Below are 5,394 nucleotides of genomic sequence, written 5' to 3' on the forward strand. Positions count from 1 at the left end.
AATTCAACCCTGTATTGGCCTAAATGGGGAAATTGAATCTCCTTACTGGAAAATAATTATTTCTGCTTCCTGCTGTATGCCTATCTGCTACTCTCCCAGTTTCTTTTTCAAACCTTTCCATTCTTTTTTCACCTGAAGGTATTCTTTTGTCTCCTTCCCCTTCAGCTATCAGAACTGAAGTTGGAAATGTAGTTGGCCAGATCCTATATGCTGCATAGAATAGAATTAATCTGAACTGCATATATTTGCAAAGAGTAGTTTTTAGTATCATCTGGTATTTCTGGGATAAAACGACTGAATTAGTAGCTGATAACTAAGGAAAAGTTCTGTATTTTGAAGTATTATTTTCACTATTGTTTCATTTAATGCATTACCAGTTTCCTAATCACAGGTTTAAGAGAGAAGGGAATGAGGAAAGGACAGAAGGAGAAAGGGAGTAAAGGAAAGAAGGAAGTAACGAGGGAGGGAAGAGAAACAACTATGTAAACCAATTACATTTTGTTTAACTTCAAAAAAAGGTTTTTTTCTCTCCTGCAAGTTATTCACTTATGCACTTAGTATGGAATCAGCACTGTGGGTAAATTGATAGCCTCTATAAGAAAGGAAAGAATGGCAAGCTGATTACTTTATGGTTATTTCACAAAACTGATGAGACAGCAAATGATATTCAATCCTATTAAAAAGACTAAGCACAGCCTTTCTCCCCCAGTCTGCCTTTTTTTTTTTTTTTTTTTCTCTCTTTTTTTTTTTTCTTTTGGAAAAAAATCCTACATTTCTTGCACTAGGATTGGATGATATGATTCTACAATTCAGGGAGTCGGGAAATTACAGGACATCTGCAATGAAATTGGTTTTCTGTGGAAAACTGATGAATCACTTACTGCCAATGACTGGAAGGAAAAGTACTTGTTTATGCCCTTATGTAATGAATTTTTATGAGGTGAAGTTTGCTGTTTATAAAAAATATACTTTGAGCTGCTGTAGATGTGAAATAATAGAATTCAGAATTTAGACTAACACATTACAAAAAAGACAGTCACTAGCAGAATATCATCTGCCTACAAAGTGCCAAAAGAAGAGCTTTTACTTCTGTAATACAATTAAAATTTCCATCCATTCTCTGTGAGAAAAAACAGACACTTAGTAATAACACCGTTGTCTTTGTTAACATACATTAAAGTACAATAAATACTTTTCTCCAAAAAAATGCTTCTGCTTCAAGATGTAGACCTGAAATGTGGAAGAAAATTACGCCTATGAGCAACTTGCCACAACCAAGAAATGTGTCTCTGTAATCAGCCAAGTACCTGCTCTTCTTTGCATGCCCCTCCTCTTGTACTGTCTATGAGCTTACTGTTTCCATGTAAGATGCTTCTTCTTTCCGTAATACCTTGACTACATGAGAAAATTGCAATTCTTAAGCAACTGTCCTGAGAATGATAAAATTAAGAAACACATATCAGTACTAAAATAAAATAATAAAAATAAATCATTAAATCTCCTTTAAGCACGAATTTAACTTGGGGGCTAGAACTGTCCATTGCAAAAAATGACTTTTCACAATCAGAACGGTTGTACTTCTATTACTAGGTTGTATTTTTTTAAAATAATTTAGCTGACGTAATTGATTTATTCTTACATTGGATGATGAGAACAAAAGTTGAGTTTGACTGCTACTATGTTTTTGTTTTTCCAGTAGCTTAAGATAATTTCAGTAGAAGATGTAACTTCTTGAATGTTTTGATCCTGACAAATATTTCCAGGTATTATTGTAGGTGATTAGAAATGAACATTTACTTATTTTTGATGACTAGTTCACTTTCTATTTCTTTAGCAAAAGCTGTGTTTGCTGCATAAGTGGAAAAAATTAAGTGCTGTTTCCTTTAGATTTCTTCACTCCTTGTCTAACATCTAGGAAGGCTGTTTGGAAAGCAATGCTTCTTCTTTTATTATCTTGGTCCACATCTTCAGAGTCTGATGTTGGTGGAATAGCTGTAGAGGATGAACTTTCCCACCAGTATTCCATTACATTTTGTACTTGCAGCAGAGGGACAGTCTGACAAAATGACATCTGACATGGAAGTGTGTATGAAGCAAAGGTGTGTCATTGAGTTCCTCAATGTGGAAAAAATTGCACCTACTGACATTCATCAAACACTTGCTGAACATTAAAAAAGACCAAACTGTGAATGTGAGCACAGTGAGGCAGTGGGTGGAGTGTTTCAGCAGGGATGACAGCAATGCAAAAGACAAGCCATGTTCTGGATGCATGGCTGTTACATCACAAAATGAAGAGTGCCTCAATTAACTCATCCATGTGAATTGGCTAATAGTGGCGACTAAGTTGAAAGATGGTGTATTATAGCTAAGAATTTACTCTATCAACTAGTGCTATTGTGGTCTTGAGACTGTTTTTGTTTCCATGGAAATAAGTAGGAGGCATTACTTTTGGAGCAACCTGCGTATATACCGGTTCACAAGTATTGCTAATGTACCACCCTTCCTTGGCTCTGCCTATGTTTTTGTGAAGATCAATGGTAGTAGCACAGAGCAGTGGCATGACGAGTAACTGCATTTGTTTGTACCTTACCTTTGAAACTGCTACACTGACCACTGTTGCTGCTATCAGTTATATCAATTGTGTAAATGTGCAGTTGAGAAGGCACAATGCAGTTCCATCTATACCTTCTACAAACCTGGAGATTGCTGGCTGAGCATGACTTAACTGTTATCCTGTTTTCTACAGTGCATGTAATAGAAGCTGTGCCACTTGACTAATTGCCCATCTCATTCTTTTGCTTACAGCATATTCTGGCCATTCAAAGATTGGTTTTGTAGGAGAAATTCTACTCACTACATGGAACCATTATGTATATGCAGTGAACAGCAGTGACAGCAAAAGCTTTCACATGTAAAATGCCCTCTCTGATATCCTTGTGTCATTTATCCTAATGCCACAGTTCTATAGATCTTTGATTCCTATGTCCAATACCTCTCACTGCCTTTAGTCTGACTCTGATCTTTTGAATAATATTGAACATATCAGGGATGGTTTGTTAGCCTTATGAATGCTACCCTGAAGTAATGGTAATTATTAGCTTTCTGAATCTATCTTTGAAACATAATTTAAACCGATCGATCTTATTATATGAGGCAATTCACAAGATCCAATGTCTTTGGTAAGATCCTTTACCAAAAGAGCCTGAAGTTAGTGGATATCAATAAACATTATGACTACATCACATGGGCTTTTGCTAGTTATAAGATTGTTTTTTAGATATGGCTGTGGTAGTCACTCATATGAGAACTCTTACCCTCTTGAGTACAGACAGATTGGCACCTTCTTTTCATCGATGCAAAAGCATCTTCATAAAAGTGTAATTAGCTGCTGTGTTTGTGCCCTGAATGCTGCTTGTGCTTTTTTTTCTTTTCTTTTCTTTTTTTCATGGGCCATGCATTTTTATCCAGATAACTGAGTTTTCCACAGTATGTTCAGTCAGATGTTCAACTCCTGTTGTGGTTTAGTGTATCTAAAAGACGGAGATTTCCAGGCTCAGTACCAACATCCAGAATGACAACTGCACTGTTGTCATTTACCACACCACATATAACTGCCAAGAAATTTTCAAAATCAGAGTTGTAGGAAAAGATTCCTTCACAGTAATCACATAACTACTAGCAAGCCTGTTTTAAGGCAGCACAAGTTTTAAAACTCTTTGCTAATACTAAATCCAGTGGAAGAGTCAAAACTGCCACAAACACTACTGTCTTTGACTATTGTAACCGGCAACCTTCTACTCTCCCAGCCCTATTGTTTGCCTTGTCTTGGCATAGATACGAGATCCTTTTCACATCTTGTCTTTATGTACCCGATTTGTGAACTACAGAGGCAGACTAGCAATCGTTAGGGAACAAGGCATTTTTACCTGAAGACTTTTACAGAACCATTAAGCTATCACATTTTTCTCCAGTAAGACAATATATCTGAGGGAAGGATTTTTTGCCAGTTATTGCTTCAAATGAATCCTTCCCAACTGCACAGACAATTTGGAGATGCAAGGTTGCATCTATTTCGTTTGCAGATTGTGTTCTGGAGATTATTTCGGTAAGATCTCTAAACAAGTTGAAACTGTCTAAACCTAGTGGATATGATGGAACTCTTTAGCCAATTTAATCAAACTTCAAAGTTTTGCAGTCAAAGGTTAGACAAACAGGTGTAGTGAATATGGTTAATGGCAGAAGAGAGAAAAGTCAATCTCTCCCCTGGGCCACTCCAATGTGTCACGGCTAGTTCCTTGTTATATTTCTTAAAATACAGCAGAATGCAGATTGCAGATGAACAGCCTTCTGCTCCTTGAAATATCTCCTTGAAAGTGTACCAATTACTTGAGATGAATGGTGACACACCAGCCAACTTTACTGTACCCTGCATCATTCAGTTCTCCAAGAAGACCTGGGCCTAGAGATGTACAACTGAGGATTTTGTACTAAAAACTACTTGTAACATCTACCTGTAACAACTATAGCAGAACAAGTCTGCCTACACCTACTACCCAGACTGGATTTGTGTGCAGTGAGCATTAACAGACATTTTAAGCAGAGGTACAAAACCCAAGGTGTGCTCCAGGGAATGGAATGGGCACTGCTTAGCCTATTGCTCTGCATATTGTTCGGGATCCCCGAACAAATTTATTTTGTTTGAAAGCTATCTATTCAGTAACCTTGTCAGGCTTTAACTGGATCCTGCCTTGGAAGTGAGCTCCCCTGGAATGAAGGGGGACCTATGTCATCAAGACTGCAGAAAGATTTTTGAGTGGGCATTTTAATGACAACACAGAAAAAATTCCTGAGATGGTAATGGAAAGGAGCTGTGATCTGCTTAATTCTATCTAGAAATGAACAAGATGTTGGCATTGAAAAGGTATGAAACATCATTTTAGAACTTCTCCCTGGGATTTCGGTTGTAAGTAAATGACCATCAGCTTTAATATCTAACATGGCAGCAAGTATATGCCTCTTATTCTATGTGCGCAGCCATGCCACAGTATTTTCTTCTTAGTGAAAGACAAGATAGCTTCCTAGCGAACACACAGGAAGGTGGAAAAGTTGCCAATTTATTGCTAGAGATGTTTTTAAAAAATTTTGCTTTGCAATGTAAAATCAAATAAACTTTTAAAAATGAATAGTAACTATAAACTTCTTTCCCAGTTTGCATTTTGGTCTCATAAATGCCAGAGCATGAAGTGGCCTGAGGGCCAAACTATCAAATAGATAAGCAGCCTCTAGCCTTCAAAAGATTAAACAAACAAACCAAAAACACCCCAAGCAAACAAAAAAGTATGTCTTAAGATAAAAACAATAATAATAGTAATAAAAGCAAACTTCAGAACCACC

Source organism: Gallus gallus, chromosome 2, assembly GCF_016699485.2.
Source record: "Gallus gallus isolate bGalGal1 chromosome 2, bGalGal1.mat.broiler.GRCg7b, whole genome shotgun sequence".
In the NCBI taxonomy this organism is placed as follows: domain Eukaryota; kingdom Metazoa; phylum Chordata; class Aves; order Galliformes; family Phasianidae; genus Gallus; species Gallus gallus.